The 10,617-nt window shown below is 39.4% G+C and overlaps 1 pseudogene; it reads right to left on the reverse strand.

Moving 5' to 3' along the window:
- Window positions 1-5,346: 5,346 nt before the first annotated feature.
- LOC109150684 lies at window positions 5,347-5,935 on the reverse strand (annotated as a pseudogene).
- Window positions 5,936-10,617: the final 4,682 nt, after the last annotated feature.

Below are 10,617 nucleotides of genomic sequence, written 5' to 3' on the forward strand. Positions count from 1 at the left end.
TTTCAATTCAAAAACGTAAACATACAATGTATTATTCATTGTATAATACACTCAAAACAATTAAGGCACGCAAAAATTGTCAATGCATTAGATGTGAAGCTACCTGCTGATTTCAGGCATTACGCATTCAATTGCTTAGTGTGCCATTGGGTCGGAAATTGCTTGTTGGGCCTGGTATTGTTCAGTTGGGCCATGGTAGAGTTGGAGGCCCAATAATGAGTTGTTATACACTTATACCATGGACTAGGGCCCACCTTGCAAGGTGGACCCTGATCTTAATCGACATATAAATTGTGTATGTTTAGTATTTGAATTGTGATCTTCTAAAATCTAAATTGTGTTTCTAAGTCAGAATATATAACAACTGTAAAAGAGAATTTGTGAGTATAATACAGGGTGTGTGACTGTAGTATTTGAAAGGAACTTGTGGATATAGACAAATTATATCGTGCACCAGGGCGCACAATGCATTATGCACCATAAGAGTTTGTGTATTAGGTTAAGAGTTTATGTGTATTATGTTATGAGTTTATGTGTATTATGTTAAGAGTTCATGTGTATTATGTTAGAGTTTATGTGTATTATTGTGTATTATGTTAGGAGTTTATGTGTATTCTATTATACAATTATGTACATACGAAACAGGGGATTTTTAGGGTACACAATGCATTGTGCGCCCTGGTGCACGATATAACAATTGGTGAATACAAAACAAGGTAATTAGTTACATATATATTAACATTGTGTATTTGTAGTATACAAAATTATGAATTATTAAAAGGTAAATTGTGGACATTTAGTATAAATTGTAAACATTTGGACTCAGATCCACCTTGCAAGGTGGACTCGATCTACTGAATAATTTGCCACTAATAATGAAGTAGGCTAGTCAGGGAAAATTATATTATAGATAAGGATTCACCATGCACGTTATACAATGGACTATGGCTCACATAGTGCTATATTGACCATGATTCAATATAATTGAATTGTCAAATTAAATTTTAGTAGCATTAAAATGATACTTTAGTGTTGCTAAAATGAAATTAGTGTGTGACGAAAATGAAACTAAAAAACAGAACTCGTGCAATAACGTATATTGTCAAATGAAACTATAGTAGAAGTAAAATGATATTTTAGTATTGCTATAATAATGAAATTAGTGTGCGTGGTAAATGAAACTAACAAATAAATTAAACTCATCCAGTAATATATATTGTCAAATGAACATGAAGTGTAATTAAAATTATATTTTAACATTATTATAATTAAAGTGTGAAAAATAAAACTAAAAAAATAGAGCTTATACAATAACGTATGTTGTAAAATGAAACTGTAATAGAATTAAAATGATACTTTAGTGTTGCTATAATGAAACTAGGGTGTGCAAAAAAAAAAAAAAATATGAAGCTACAAAACAGAAGAATATTAAAACTGAAGTGTAATTAAAATGATATGGCATCATTTTATTTTATGATCCATGTTGCTAAATGGACTATGGTCCACAGTAAAATTTGCCCGCATAGTAGATCATGATCGGAATGATGTCCATTCAATTAATAAATTATGTAAATGTTAATAAACCGAAGTTATATAATATATCAACTACAACTCTACAAATATATATAAATATAAACCCTAAACCCTATTTCGTGTGTGAATATAATGATCTGTGATCCTAACAGCCATTGCAACATAAAGAGTTTGCTTAAAAATCTCTCCGCGTACTAAATACGGTTTAATTTTGATATGAAACGAACTCGTAATCTCGTATAGTTACCAATATATACTAAGTCAGCAGTTTGATTGGTTTTCTTTCTTAAACACTAAGCTTTGAATAAACTTTGATGTCGTACGTAAGCATTGTCGTTTTTGAAAAGAAAGACATTCCACGCCTTGTGTGTGGAAACCTACGTACTCAAAGTTCCCACACTTGTCAATTCATTTCATACGTCTTCTACACAACTTGATAAATTAAAGAAATGAAGCCCGTACGGGCTTAACTCACTGGTTTAATATGCAGTATTTGAGAGAATATATAGATCAAGATTCAAATTTTGGCAGCAGCAGTTTGAGGATTATGCCCAAAGTTAAATAATTTTTTGTGCATATCGGCAATTGGCTCCATCTATTGAGTCATTGAATCATAGTGATTTATATCCTCCCAAATGCTCTGTCCCTGTCGGTGCGTAGAGAAGATCATATTTGGTATTTAGTTATTGTGCATGTATATTTTAAAAATTTTCTTAATTATAAGGTAAATACATTTGATCATTTCACTTGTGGAGAAAATCAATATATATTAGTTGAAACCAATTGTAAAGTGGGATGTTTTTATAATTTTGTATAACACTTTATATTCTTTTTTCTTTTTTTTTTTTTTTTTTTTTTAAGTTGTTCAACTAATAATAGAGCAATACATATTATTTTTTTTACTCCAGTTGAAATTACGATTTATTTGCATGAAAAAAGTGAAATGATCATATCTACCACAAGAAGATAATTAAGAGACTAATTTGTTAGTTGATCTTATAATCAAATATATATATATATATATATATATATATATATATATATATATATATATAAAATATTTTAGTATAAAATGATTATAATTTTTAAAATATACAGAGTATTATTTAAAAATATTAATAGGAAAATATTTTTTCCCCTCCTGAATTTTCCCTTCCTAATGTGACTTTTTATTTATTGGGTACTCATGAATTAATTGATTCTATCACTAATTAAAAACAAATTAGTTATTACAGGCATGAACAGATACCACATGTAACATGGTCAATAGTACTTAAAACTAACAAACAAATTAGTTACCAATTAGATTATATCATATCGTCAGAGAATGATGGGAGGGTGAATATATGAAGGATATATAGTATTACTCCCCCTAGCCACCAATTGTTGGACTTGTCCCTGGCCAGCCTATGCCTAATAATACTTGACCCTTCACCAGTCTCACCCAACAATATAATTCTCCCTCCTAGCACTTGCCGGTCTTAACTGCAAGTTCGTGACCTGGCTCTGATACCACTTGTTAGGATCAAGCGCTTACCACTACGTCATAAGCTATTTGCCAGTCTTAACTGCAAGTCCGTGACCTGGCTCTGATACCACTTGTTAGGATCAAGCGCTTATCACTACGTCATAAGCTTTCATAGTGAAGGCACAACTTTATTTCCTTATACCGCCTCCACATTTTTAGCCTAGATAAAAGATACCTAGCTGAATATATACAATCTATGAAATAATCGGGGTATCTAAAGTCCTAATACAATATTAACATCATGAAAATCTAAGTACAATGATTCCTAACAGATAGGAGTCACACTTGTGTGTGACCATCTCACGGATCTTAATCTTGCGAGCCGAGTTGAATTTAGGATAGTTGCTTGTTACTTATGATAGAAATCATAATGCTTATTACAGAAAATTTAATACCAATTTGAAATAAATAAAACGTTATTTATAATAGATATTGTAATATTTATATTTAAAATTGTGATACTATTTAGGGTAAAAAAAATTATTACTAATGATAAATATTGTAATACTTATAATTGAAATTGTGATACTTACAAATTGTAATTCTAATACTCCACAATACTTATATGTGAAATGTAAATTTAAAGAGATAGCTCAAGTGACAAATGATCTTTTTTTTGTAGGGATAATCATTGGAATAACCCATGTCCGATTCTCACAAATTAGAATTCTCCTTTAGTTCGTGGCTAAGTGTTAATCTCTTATGTTCTTTTTTGTACTGGTGTACAATGCCTCAACAGAAATTGTAATATACTTAAGGTAGAAAACTTAATACAAATTTGAATTAAAAATAAAAGGAATTTTAGACACGATTTCCATTGAGCTATACAAGTTTATTATGTTAGTTGGCCCCTTGATTTCAAGATCGATCATAAACCTAAAAATTATACTATACTTTTGTAAATTATGCTTACTTTTATTTTTTACCTACATTATTTACAATATATTAACAATATAATTCCTAAAATTTAAAACATATTAACAATAATTTCAAGTTTATGTTAACAATAATTCATAAAATATACATTAATTTAATTTATAAATTTTGAAATATATAATTCAAAATATATTAACAATAATTCTTAATACATTAACAATAATTTCGAAAATACACAATAATTCCTAAAACTTGAAATATATTAACAAAAATTCCTAAAATATAACCATTATTCTTAAAATACACAATAATTCCTAAAATTTGAAATACATTAACAATAATTCCTAAAATTCAAAATGTAATGCTATTTATGATAAAATTGATTGTTATTAATGAATTTAATAATAAATATTATAATACTTATAATTAAAATTGTAATAGTACGCGCCTGTCTAACGGGCAAAAAATCGTAAAAATGTTAAAATTGTAACAGGATCAATAATACTATATATATATATATATATATATATATATATATATATATATATATATATATACATACATACATACATACATACATACATACATATATATATATATATATATATATATATATATATATATATATACATACATATATATATACATACATATATATATATACATACATATATATATATATATATACATATATATATGTATGTATGTATGTCATATATATATATATATACATATATATATATGTATGTATGTATGTATGTATGTATATATATATGTATGTATATATATATATATATATATATATACATATATATATATATATATATATATATATATATATATATATATATATATATATATGTATATATATATATATATATGTATATATCTATATATATATGTATATATATGTATATATATATATATATATATATATATATATATATATATATATATACATATATACATATATATATACATATATATATATATATACATATATACATATATATATATATATATATATATGGAATAAGGGTCAAATAGGCCATCGAACTGCACATGGTAATACAATTAGGCCACTGAACCCAAAAAATCAACAATTCAGTCCCTAAACTAACCAATTCCTAACAAATCTTCTAATTTGAAGGTTCCAACAGGTCATCCTCCAAATTAATTATCTTATAAAAAAATAAAATTTAAAAATTAATTATTAAAAAAAAAAAACAGATTCCGGTCGCAGACAAAGAAACCTTCGTCTCCGGCCTGTTTCTTCGTCTCCACGGCCGGAGAAGAAGAGTTCCTCGCCGGCCGTGGAGACGAAGAAACCGGCCGGAGACGAAGAAGCCGGATTGTTTTAATTTTTTTTATCTAAATGAAATATATTCAAAGGCTATCTTTCTCAGTAATGGTCTAGGATTTGTATTTCAGGTTTCTGGTTTCTGGTTCATGGTTTTCAGAGAGCAGATTGTTTCTCTGGGCAGAAGAGTAATAATGCGATTCAAGTTCTTTAAGGCTAGCAACCGCCTCCTCTCCGATTCTAGCTAACATGCGGTCTGTTTTCTCGGCCAGTTGGTTAAATTCCTCGGTTCTTTGCTCTACATGATCATTTAGCGATGCGAATCCAGAAAAGATGGCGGTTTGCTTCAACTCCGACACCAACTTTAGCAGTGAGTCAGCTGTCTGAACCATTCTGGATGCTCGCACCTCCATCATAAAAGCTTCTTGGGAATTTCTAACCGGTGGATCATTCACCCGTGCAACATTAACAATGAAGCTGAAATTGTCAACAATGCCCCCAATATCGTTGTCGACTCTCTACAACAAAGTCTTCTGCTTCTGCGCCGCCGCAGCCGCAGCAGTGGGGCCGCCTGCTCCGCCACCTCCGAGCCCTCCCTTATTCATTATTAGTTTGATTCCAAGCTGTCACTGCCGGTCGTCACCTCGCCGGAGGTTTTCGCCGTCTGCCGCGTCGCCACTCGCTAATCAAATACTCGGTCTCGGAAGAAGCCGGATTCTTTTTTTTTTTTTTTTAATTATTTAAATAATTAATTTTAAAATTTTATTTTTTAAAAAATAATTAATTTAGGAGGATGACCTATTAACCTGTTAGAAACCTACAAATTGGAAAAATTGTTTGAAATTGGTTAGTTTAGGGACCCAATTGTTAGTTTTTTAGGTTCATTGGCCTAATTGCATTATCGTGTGCAGTTCGATGGCCTATTTGACCCTTATTCCTATATATATATATATATATATATATATATATATATATATATATATATATATATATATATATATATATATATATATATATATATATATATATATATATATATATGATGGGGTGAGGACCCCGGCCCAGGAAAGATTGGCCCAAAGAAGAGAGCCCAAGGTAGGAAAGCTGGGCTAGCATCGGGAGAAGCCCGGAGGGTGCTTGGGTCGAGTCCAGGAGTCGGCCTAGGCCCAAGTATGGGGACCTAGCTCAGGATAGCTAAAGAAGAGCCCAGCAGGAGCTTGGGCCAAGGGCGAGGAGTCGGCCAGGCCCCAAACCCAGAGAAAGACTCGGCTCAAGGAGCCGTTGAGATCATCAAAGAGACTCTTAAACAGGGAACCGTTAGAGCATTAAAAGGCTGAAATTGGTCCGGCTGTTACGATCTTGAGAGAGCCGTTGGCCGACTCAGTAAAGGCGACCAACGGCTCGATACTTAATTAGTCTTGAAGTCGGCTATTAAAGGCCTTCAAGTCAGTGGGGGAGGAGCCGCTATATAAAGGCTCCTCCACTCTTGTAGAAGACAGACACAAAAGAGGACCCAGAGGGGGAAGAGAGGAGATTCTAAGCAAGCACTTTCTTTCCTTTGAGACACTCATTTTATTGAAAGGTGTATCCTCCAGCTAAAGGTTGTGTTGGACCTCCTTGGGCCCGAAAACCCAAAAACCATCATTGGCACCGTCTGTGGGGATCGAAACTAAGAGTCGCGTGTCCTCCTGAGCGAGGCGAGTTCAGAAAACGACAAGAAGAATCTCAGACGAATAAGAAAAACTCCTGACATGGCAGGAAGTGAGGAACAATCGAGCCGACACGATAACAGACTGGGGGCGGACTTGAGAAATCAATTGAACCGGAGAAACACTCGGAGCCGGGAAAACGAGACAGCACCGCCACCAACACCACCAATGAATCAACAGCCGCCTCAGGTGCAGTTTACGCCTGAGCAATTACGTGCGATTGGGCGTGCCTGCGCCGAGGCGAGCCGAGGAATAAGAGAACGATCCGTCACTCGCAATCAGCAGCCGTCTCATTGGCCCGATGACCGGCAACCGAACCGCCGGGCCGAGAGCCAGCCGGTACAGTCCATTCATTCTCGGTTGGGTCCGAGCGCCGGGCGACAGTCGGCAAGAGAACGACTGGGTCGGAGGGAACCCAGTCGTGCCCCGTTAGCTGCTCGCGGTCGGCAAACTGCACGTGAGAAGAACTGTACCAAAAGAACCAGGACTGAAACTCGCCGTGTAGAGCAGCCCGTCCGCAATCACGACCAACCGGCCGAGTCTGAGGTCGGTGAGAGCACGGAATCAACAGGAAACCACACCCGGGAGAGGGTCGAAGTGGCAAACTTAGTCCAAGAAGTGCGAAATCTGAAAGAACAGATGGAGGGAAAAACCAAATCCCCAGGACGTACATTATTAACCGCCCTACCCTTCTCGGATGAGGTCATGGCCTTTAAGATACCGGGTGATTTCAAGTTCCCGGAGCAAGCCACGTTCGATGGGACCGGCGATCCTCGAGAGCATTTTCTAAGCTACCAAGCCAAGATGCAGGTCTTGGGAGTTCGGGACCCGGTCATGTGCCGCGCTTTTCTGCCCACGTTAAAAGGACCGGCACAAAGGTGGCTAGTGGCACAACCGCCAGGGTCGATTCGTAGCTTCGAAGGGCTAGCGGAGCGCTTCATGAGCCACTATGCCGCTAATATCAAACCACAAAAAGACCTAACACACCTGGGCGACATTCACCAGGATGAAGGCGAGTCCTTGAAAACCTATCTGGCCCGCTTGCAGAAAGAAATCCAGTCCATCGAGGAGGTCGAGGACCAGACGGCACTCACCTTCTTCATCGAGTCCTTGCGGTCCGGTTAGCTATACCGAGATCTGCGGGACAACCGCCCGGCTACCTACGCGGAAGCCATTCACATGGCAAACAAGAGGGCCAACACAGAGCAGGCTATGAAACACAAATGGCAACGTGAAGTCGGCGGATCCGCCGGTTGAAAGAGAACGCGAGCCGAAACCAAGGAAAGGCGCCCGGACGTAACCCGTCGACCCGAAGTCAGGCGACCTTACGACAGGCCCGTCGTACACCCCTACTGGCCGGCTCCCGAGCGGCCGGTGCATGAAATACAAGCGGTCGCCCTGCCGCCGCCTCCGCCAATGGACGACCGTGCTACGAGCGAGGAGACGGGTAAGATCTCTAAATACAGTCGTTACCATAAATCTTATACCCACAGCACAGAAGAATGCTTTTACCTGAAGAAGATCATGGAGGGCATCATCCAGCAAGGAACCCCGCCTCCTAATCAATGGAGACGGAGGTCGGCCAATCGAGGGGACGAGGATCCCGCCGCCGAGAGCGGACGGGGCAAACAGTCAGCATCTGAAGAGGTCGAGGCTCAGTGGCGTCAAAAGCCGGTTATCAACATGATAGTCGGTAGGCCGAAAGGTGGAGACTCGGCGAACACTCGAAAGGCCTGGGCTCGGCAGCTATATGTTGAGACGGTGTACGGGCGCGAGGAGAACTCTAAGAAGGTGTGCCGAGAGCCCATCACTTTTACCGATAGGGATTTACCGGCTGGAGAGACACCGCATCGAGACGCGCTGGTTATAGCCATGGATATCAAGGGGGTAGTCGTTCGCCGAATCCTGGTCGATACCGGGAGCAGCGTCAATGTGCTATACCTGGAGACCTTTATTAAAATGGGATTGACCCGAGAACAGCTGAATCCCGTCAAAACTCCCCTTGCCGGCTTCACTGGGGACTCGGTGGAGGCGGAAGGATCCATCACCCTACCAGTTGAGCTTGGCAGTTACCCCGATGTACAGATGCTCAGTATGAAATTCATCGTGGTGAATCTGGCCTGCTCGCATAACGCTATACTCGGCCGACCGGGTTTGGAGGATCTAGGAGCTCTGATTTCAATCGAACACCTCTGCCTGAAATTTCGTACGCCGAATGGGATAGGTACGGTGCGCTGCGATCAGAAAGTCGCCCGAGATTATTACCTGCAAGCCTGCCGAGGGATGGGCAAGCGCGAGATGCAAGTCCATGAGATCACGGAAAGTCCCCCAAAGAAAACAATGATACCTCGCCCGGAGCCGGCTGTTGAGCTGGAGGAAGTCGAGATTGATCCTGAACAACCGGACAGGCAGGTCCGAATCGGAGTCGGTCTCCCTCAGGAGGTAAGAGGAGAAATCATAAAAGTGCTTCAGGAACACTGGCTGGTTTTCGCCTGGGGTCCAGAGGACATGCCCGGTGTCGACGGATCCATTATATCGCACCGACTCGCTGTAGACCCCGAGCATCGACCAGTCGTACAAAAGAAGCGGTACCTGGCCAACGATCGGAGAGAATTCGTAAAAAAGGAGGTAAGCACGCTGCTAGCGGCCGGACATGTCCGAGAGGTCAAGTACCCGGAGTGGCTGGCAAATGTAGTTCTTGTACCAAAACCCCCGGCGTGGCGGATGTGCGTCGATTATACCGACCTCAATAAGGCTTGCCCTAAGGACCCGTTCCCATTGCCGCGAATTGATCAGTTGGTTGATGAGACCGCCGAGTCAGCCTTGCTAAGTTTCATGGACGCCTTCAGGGGGTACCACCAGATCTTCATGCATTCGGCGGACGAAGAAAAAACCGCGTTTCTAACACCGGATGGGGTTTATTGCTATCGAGTCATGCCCTTCGGGCTTAAGAATGCTAGAGCCACTTACACGCGAATGGTGGCCCGACTGTTCCAGCACTTGCTGGGAAAATCGATGGCCGCATACGTCGATGACATGCTCGTCAAGAGCCGAGAAGAGAGTAGCATGCGGAAGATCTTGCCGACTGTTTTAAAGTGATGATAAGATACAATCTCCGACTGAATCACAAGAAGTGTGCTTTCGCCGTGCAGGGTGGAAAATTCTTGGGCTACATGGTCACAAAGCGAGGTATTGAGCCTAACCCTGAGAAGGTGCAGGCCATCATCGACATGCAGCCTCCCAGCACCGTAAAAGACCTGCAACGGTTGACTGGCCGGCTGGCCGCCCTTAGCCGCTTCCTGAGCAAGGCGGCGGATAAGACTGTGCCTTTCTTCGAGGCCATGAAGAAGAAGGAAGGATTTACTTGGACCGCCGAATGTCAGCAGTCGTTCGAAGAGCTGAAGCAATATCTTTCAACACCTCCGGTATTGTCTACCACCCAGGCCGGCGAGCCCTTACTTTTGTACTTAGCCGCCTCCTCTAAGGCGGTGAGTTCGGTGCTAGTCCGAGAAGAGGAGCGTGTTCAGCACCCGGTTTATTACGTAAGCCGCTCCCTGAAGGCCGCGGAGTCACGGTACACCGCCTTGGAAAATATTGTATACGCGTTGGTAATTACTGTGCGGAAGCTAGCACCATACTTCCAAGCCCACACCGTCCGAGTGTTGACTAAC

This window comes from Ipomoea nil, unplaced genomic scaffold (genome assembly GCF_001879475.1).
Source record: "Ipomoea nil cultivar Tokyo-kokei standard unplaced genomic scaffold, Asagao_1.1 scaffold2280, whole genome shotgun sequence".
NCBI classification, from domain to species: Eukaryota; Viridiplantae; Streptophyta; class Magnoliopsida; order Solanales; family Convolvulaceae; genus Ipomoea; species Ipomoea nil.